Source organism: Mirounga leonina, unplaced genomic scaffold (genome assembly GCF_011800145.1).
Source record: "Mirounga leonina isolate KUSES-001 unplaced genomic scaffold, KU_Mleo_1.0 Mir_91, whole genome shotgun sequence".
Lineage (NCBI taxonomy): Eukaryota > Metazoa > Chordata > Mammalia > Carnivora > Phocidae > Mirounga > Mirounga leonina.
In genome coordinates this window covers 6444767-6452857 of record NW_023270839.1, presented here as the reverse complement: position 1 = coordinate 6452857, position 8091 = coordinate 6444767, and the positions used below count along the sequence as shown (strand labels likewise).

The 8091-nt window shown below is 41.4% G+C and overlaps 1 pseudogene; it reads left to right on the top strand.

Moving 5' to 3' along the window:
- Positions 1-457: 457 nt before the first annotated feature.
- On the top strand, positions 458-893 carry LOC118003490 (annotated as a pseudogene).
- The last annotated feature ends 7198 nt before the right edge of the window (positions 894-8091 follow it).

Here is an 8091-nt window from a genome sequence, read left to right as displayed (position 1 = left end):
TAAAAAGAAGATAGTAGGAAGGGAAAAATGAAGGTGGGGGAAATTGAAGGGGTAGACGAACCATGAGAGACTATGGACTCTGAGAAACAAACTGAAGGTTCTAGAGGGGAGGGGCGTGGGGGGATGGGTTAGCCTGGTGATGGGTATTAAAGAGGGCATGTTCTGCATGGAGCACTGGGTGTTATACACAAACAATGAATCATGGAACACTACATCTAAAATTAATGATGTAATGTATGGTGATTAACATAACACAATAAAATTAAGTTTAAAAAAATCTTTAAAAAAACAAACAAACAAAAAACGCATCAAACTGTCTCCTTAAAAATGGTGAATCTTTTTTTTTCTTTTCTGGGCCCTGCCCGCCTGGTGGGTTCACAGGAGGGCAGGCTGAGTGGTGCGAAGGGCACCCTAGGGGAGAGGAGGACGAGAGGCATGGTGGCAGGAGGAGGTGAGGAGTACCCTTCTTTGTCAGCCATGAGCACGTGGCCACTCTCCCACCCGCCCGAGGTCACCCATCTGAAGAGACATCAGCTGGTCCCCTGGGGCCTTCGGGCCACCTACCACTGGGTCCTCGACAAAATGGAGCTCCTGCTGCCTGAGAAATTGAGGTCCTTATACAATCACCAGGCAGGTCCCCAAACAGCTTTTTCCCCCTGGGCTCCTATTACGAAACGGGGACTGGTGTGTGTGGGATTGGCGGACACAGCCAGGCCTGCAGAGAAACTCAACTCAACCTGCTGTTGGGAGGGCCACAGGGTTTATTTGGTTAAGATACTCACTTGCAATTATTCCAAAAACCTGGAGTCTGTTTGCTGTTAATCTCTTTGTGGGGACAGCTCTTTTGTATTTGGAGATAGAACAAAGAACTAAAAGCTAAAGCAAACAGTTAAGAGTTCCTGACTGCCCGAACAATCTAGATTGTTCTAGACGTAACCACTGGGACTAAATTGATTTTTATTTGCTTATTGATAAGGTGATAATAACTGTGCTAATGTTTGGAAGGCATAAAAAAATCAAACTGTATACTGGGAGCTAATAGTTGATTCAACAGAAAAATAAACTTTGAATTTAAAAAATGGTGAATTTTATTGTATATGAGTTATGCCTCAATAAGGTTGATTAAAAGAAAATTTGCTTTTTCTGAAGAGAACTGGGGCAAGAGAGCATTCGAATCATATGCCACTGATGCAGAACAAGACGTAGCTGGGAGAAGGGCCACTGGGAGCCCGAACCATCAGAAGCTGGGGTCTTGAGGAGGACATGGCGGAGACTTGTTTCTCACTTAGGCCTCAGACTTACCAAAGCAGAAACTCTTAAATGGGCCCAGTAATCTGTGTTTATAACAAGCCCTCCAGGGGATTCTGACACATGCTCAAGTTTGAGAAGCGCAACAATGGAGGATCTGTTGGTTCCTTGCCTGTTGGTGCTGCCCTATTCCTGGCGAGCAGGGGGCAGGCAGATTAGCGAGTTTGAGAGAAGAAACTGGGCATGTGAGGTGTTTCTGGCACTTCTTTCTTTCTTTTTTTTTTTTTTTTAAAGATTTTATTTATTTATTCATGAGAGACAGAGAGAGAGAGAGAGGCAGAGGGAGAAGCAGGCTCCCAAGGAGCAGGGAGCCCGATGCGGGACTCGATCCCAGGACACTGGGATCATGACCTGAGCCGAAGGCAGACGCTTAACCAACTGAGCCACCCAGGCGCCCTGGCACTTCTTTCTTTAGCTCCTTCTGGCTTCTCCTTCTCTGGAAACTGCCTGCCTGTGGCAAATATGCTATTTTGGCTTATTATCCCTACTATGTGGCAAGCCTGAAGGGCAGGCGCTGTCCCCAGTCAGAGAAGCTCAAAGCCTGGGACATTTAATTTAGGAAACAGTAATACGTTTATTTATTCGCCTTTCATGCCTGTGTTCCCCAGAGCTGTATCATTAATAGTTGTTTTCCATCTCTCTGACTCCTGTGTGTATCTCTTGTTCGGTGGGGTCTGAACTTGGGCAGGGAAGAGGGACGGTATTTATTGAGCCCCCTCAGTCCTAACCTAGAGGGGAGCTGTGGCACGTTCGCCATCCTCGCATTAGGCTAATGAGGCTGTTTTGAACCTTAGTTAGCCCCCTGCTCTGTGAAGGTACTTGGGTATATGAATAAGGGATGGGAAGCCAATAAATTATTTCTGAGGTTCTGCTGTCTGGATACCATCACCGTGTTCCTACATGGCTCCACTACCATGAATTCATTTGTTGAAACAGAGTCAAGGAAGAGAATATTATTCACCTTATAAGCTGGAGGCTCTCCGGCAGAAATTAGTAAAGAACAAGAATCGACAAAGACTCAGGTTAGTTCCTGACGTTGTCTGTTACACTCAGATGTGCTTCCCAAAGTAGTGGCTCATGTCAACTTTTGGATTCTTTATGGAAAATATATGGACTATCCTACTACCCATTCATGATCACAGATAATCAAGAGTCAGCCTCGCTTGGGAGAGATCTAAAATGCAAGACATTTCCCAAACCAGATAGAGGCAAGCAGCTAGAAAACGTCTTCAACCTGATTTCTAAGTTTTATGATTGCAAACATGTACATCTCCCCTCCTATGACCATATTTTGTGATTAACTATGCAATTTCTTTTCTTTTTCTTTTTTCTTTTCTAGCCTTTGGGTCTCTAAGATTAAATTTGCTACATGTCAATAAATTCTATATTCTCATTATTTCAACCAAACTGTGCCACTTCCTGAGATTAACTGTTGGAGTTCAGGTGAGGACACAGCCCTAGGGAAGAAGGTAAAATATGAAAGTAGTTAAGCGTATCATTGCGTATCATTGAATCTTTTGCGTATCATTGAATCTTTTCTCAGTGGATTGGTCCCCTAACTTTTTCCCTAAAATAAGATTGGGTCAGAATCAGTCATTATAGTCATTAACATGTACAACCTGGAAACAGAAATAATCTAGCAGAATGGCCCACTAGGATTCTGTGTGAGCTGGCCCAGCACTGAGGCCCACCTCAGTGGGATGAAGGTAAGTAAGAAGGCCAAAAGTGATGCAAGATTCATCAAGGGTTGACACTTAGAAAATAAGATCAGAATTTTTTTACAGTCTATCCTTGGCTTATAAACATGTTATGCTGATAGATTTCCAAAGTTTCCTTTATTCTCAGTTGTTGAGAACTTAAAAATCTTGAAAGTAATTTTTTCTTTTCTTTTTTAAATTTGTAGTTGGTATATGTTGAACCACAAATTATAATACAACCGAGAAATTATTGAAAATTAAGAACATTCAGTGAGGTGGCTAGTTTCACAAATAATTAAAAATAACTTTCCTATGGAAGAGCAATAACCAATTAGAAAAATACAGTGAGAAAACTATTTACAATAGCAGAATTGTATAGAACTTACATGAAGAAAATAAAAAAAATTTACTCAGGAATAGAATACTTTAATAAATGAAAAGGCATGTTTCTGGATGAGAAACAAAATTTGTATAAAGTTAACAAGTTTTCCCAAATCATTTCTAGGATTCACCTATTTCAATCAAAATACCAATGTAAAACGTTAGAAAACCTAAAAATAGCAAAACTGATCCAGAATCTTTAAAAATAACACACCATGGGATCAGTCCTGGGAAGGCACCACTGGCTTTGCCTCTGGGCAGACGAGTCTGGAAAGTCTGGATGACGAGAGGCCCAAGAAAACAAATCTCCACTACGGGGAAGACCCTGGAGTCCTGTCTCTCAAGGGGCAGTGTGAGCTAGCTGCTGGAGACAATTTCTAAAAATAAAACAGAAGGTCATCTTATCTACAGAGATTGGGCCTCCCTGTAGTTCACAGGGGAATTTAATCCATAATTTGTCTGCATATTTACAATGAAATACTATATATACATTTGCAATGAAAGTACTCATTATTACAGCACTTGTAATTCAGCCAAACAAAAGAAAGAATGAGGGATAGAAGGGAAAGATAAAATTCTGGACAGGATTTCTATGCCCGTTCCAGTGTTCTAGAATTTGATGACACTGATACCTTCAGGGTAGTTTTCTTTTACTTACAGTTTCAAGGGAATTTTAAGTAATTGATTCTTTTTTTTTTTTCAAGATAAAGTGCTTTTTAAAAGGGGGAAAAATGTTTCCCTGAGGTAACCAGGCTCTGGTTGAGGGAGAGAGCAGAAGGAGGGATTAGGATAAGGTGTGTGTGTGTGTGTGTGTGTGTGCGTGCGCGCGCACGTGTGTGTTGATGTGACAAATAGAGTTGCTTAGATAGAATTAACTGAGTCTGAAAGCTGGGAAGTCCAAAGAAAGGTGGGGAGAGTGGCAAGGGCAGTCCCCCAGAAGAAATTTACAAAAGAAGTGAAAGAAAATTTGATTGAGTGAGATAGATAATAAATTCTTTTTTAAAAAAGCCTATTTATTTATTTATTAGAGAGAGAGAGAGAAAGAGCATGCACAAGCAGGGGGAGGAGCAGAAGGAGAGGGAGAAGCAGACTCTCTGCTGATCAGGGAGCCCAATGCAGGGCTCTATCCCAGGACCCCAGGACCATGACCCAAGCTGAAGGCAGATGCCTAACCAACTGAACCACCCAGGTGCCCCTAGATACGTAATTTCTTAAATTGTCCCTAGATGGTGTTTACTCAGAGCTGTGTCACTTCTTGATTTGGGGGACAATTCTAGAAGTTTCCAGGAGGCTGGGTAGTAGGTGCCTTGCAAATGCCCATTCATGCATATGAGAGTTCATAAGGTGAATGTTCATAACTAGGAGCAAACAAATTGATTTGTAGATCAGCTAGACCAGCTAAGTTTTTGCAATGCCAGTTCTTTGTGCCCTTGGGTATAATTTGGAGGCAAATCAGAAACTTCTAGATCCTTACGGTGCTTTGCAGCCGCTCCTGAAGTTTTGGCCTGGATTGATTTCCCCCTCTTGGTATGGGCTCAGCCAGCATCTCAGTTAAAGCACGGGGGAAAGAACTCCTGTCTTTTTACCAATTGTTCATGAATTTTCAAGTGTGCCTGTTGGCTGCTGATAGCGGCAGCTTCCTTAGACCTCCTACTGGATAATACTCTTGGACACGGTTGCTGGAGAGGCAGTAAATGAACTGAACTCCTTGTCCAGCACGTCAGATCAAAAGCAAACAGGCGGGGCTGTGCCAAGTTTAATTCACAAAATAGCCCCAAGGAAATGAATGCAAGTGTAAGCCTGACCTCTCTCTGCTAGGATAGGCAGTCCCTGACTGTTCTGTGACGACATCCACCGCAGAGCAAATAGTCCTGGAGCTGAAACTCAATTTGAGAAAAGGTAGATACGGAGAGGTCAGCACTCAGGTAGGAGCTGTCTGTCATTGCAAAGTGTCAGAGAGAACCTCAGCTGACAAGAGACCAGAAGAGACCACAGGATTCATTTCTGAATTGCAAAGAAATAAGTATGAAATGCATAGAGCTTATAGGGATTCATAATTAGCAATCAAATTACTTTTGTACGTAGAACATTGCATTCCTCCTTGCAATGCTGTGCCTTTTGCTAGCCAAGTCTCGCAGACTGGGTTCGTTCTGAGTCACTCAAATGAGCTTCCTGAGACTTTCAGAGGAAAGCCCCAAATCCAGCTGCAAAAGGGACAAACATATTTAAGTGGAAAATTGGATTCTCCTGATAGCATCTTGCATTTCTACTTTGGCTTACTTACTTGCAAATAAAACTTTCTACAAAAATCTTAACAAAAATCTAACAATAAAGTTTTATATTTATTCCTGTGAATATCAGCAGTGGTGAAAGATCTTATCCCACAATTAATAAAGAGGAACTGTCCTGATTAATAACCTTATGTACGTACAAAGCCTCAAGCAAGTTCAGGAAATTTTGTGATAAACACAAATGTATAAATCTAGAGCACATTTTGCTGCATTTTGGGTCCAATCTGACTTATCAGAGTCAGGGCTTTGGGACACCAGGGTGTCATTTTTATGAAGGTAAAATCATTAGCAGTGCCTTGGCATTCAGGGTGAGCATCCATTCTGATCTTTTTCCTTTTCTTCTTCTCCTCTACCTTTTGTATTATTATTCTGCCTTCTTTCTCATCCTGGGGAAGCAGGCTTCTAGTCATTCCGATGATGAGCTGATGATTGATGGGGCCTGTCCCTTCGAGGATTATTTTGTCTTCTTCCTTCCCGTCAAGTCCCTTAGGTTTCAAATATAGGCCTAGGGATAATCTCCCCGCTCCCCGTCCTTTCTCCCCTCTGAACATCTCCGGCATCTAGCTTTGTATAAGAGCTAACACAAAATCGGCACAATCACTCTGTAAAACTCTTTGGAAGTCCCTGCAAAAGCTGGTCACGTGCACGCCCCGTGGCCCAGCAGGTCTACCAAGCATGTGCGCCCAACCCAAATGTGCATGCGTGCCAGAAGAAACGCGTGTGAGCTCTCATGTCCGTGCTCTTCAGAATAGTAAAAACCCAGAACTAACCCATCATAAGTAGTCAACTAAAAATTGTAGCATATCTATAAATAAAATACAGCAATGAGAATGAACAAACTGCAACTAAGAAGGCGAATTACCTTCACAAAAATGTTGAACCAAAGAATCCACACAAAAGAGTATATACTGTATGTAGTTCAAAAATAGGCAAAACGAATTTATGGTGTTAGAAGTCAGGATAGTAGGAATGGGGGTCAGATAGTAATAGGAAGGAGACAGCACCAGGGCTTCTAAGATATTAAGATGGTCCGTTTCCTTGATCTAAGTGCTGGTTATATAATTGTGTTCACATTGTATACTTTTCCATTTGTATGTTGTATTACAATAAAATATCTTTTACTTTAAAAGAAAAAAAGTCAAATACTGAAAATCATTCTGAGATACATTCATGTTTTTTTTTTTTAAATGTAACCTTTTCTGTACAAAACTTTGCAACCAAACAGCAAGCTCAGTTCTACCACAGAACCAGCTACCCTTGGCCACTATCTTAGTAGTCACTGGTGGGGCTTTGTACCTAGCTAAAAACATTTCTAGAATTGGTAAGTGTAATACCTACAAAAATCCAACAAATAGTTGAGAGCCTCTTGTGTGCCAGGCATTGTGTCAGATACAGGGGTTAAAACAATGGACAAAACGCAGTTCTGCCCTCAGAGAACCCCTTGTCTATTCTATTTCTAGACTTCCCTACTCTCCTGCCTTACTCCACTCAGGCCACATCCCACACACTGTGCTGAGCCTACCAGGTTTTTCTACCTCTCTTTTCTCCTGTGAATATACCAGCTTTCTATTCATGGAACCATACTTTGATGGGGTTGAAATTACTGGGGCACTGAGGCAAGAAGCCAGCTGAGAACTGGATTTCAGATGTCCCTAGTCATGTACCTCCCATTTCCCAGATGTATGGATCTCCATCATTGCTACTCCTGTCCAGCTACTCATTGCTAACACTAATTGGTACCCGAAAGCTCAGTTTGGATATGTACAACTCTGAATGCTCTATTAACCTTTCAGGTCACTATATGACCAGTTAACAGACCAAAGTAATTTGAAGAATTATATCCAAGTGGCAGAAAACATTCAGCCATCATCCAGAAGTGCTCACTAGTAAATTAAGAATTTCTCAGAGATATGCTTATTGTTAGATGCTGAGTTATTCTAACTTGGTGGTTCCAAGACTGGGGCCCTTGGATCTCCAGGTAGGAACCAGATCCTTAAGTTATTTGCAGTGTGTTAAAAAGCCTCACAGAAATTGCACGCTTACCCGCAGTAAGGTTTACAGGCTAGGTAAAAGGTGAATGTTTATGTGTGATTAGAAATAAATAACCTTCTATGGTGACCTCTCTGAATTGTGTAAGACTGATGACTCACAGACCTGTACCTCTGAAACAAATAACACATTATATGTTAATAAATAAAAAAAAGAAATAACCTTTGTGTCGTATACTTAGTGATTACATGTTGATTACAGGTTCTGATTGACAGTTTCCCATGACTTTGATACATGAAAATTGGTAAATAAATCAATAATTACTAAACAGGTGGAGTTTTCCTAAAAGATCAGCTTCAAAATGTGTGTGTGTGTGTGGGGGGGGGTGTTCCTCTGGGGTTAATAAAATAATAAAATGTCTTCCT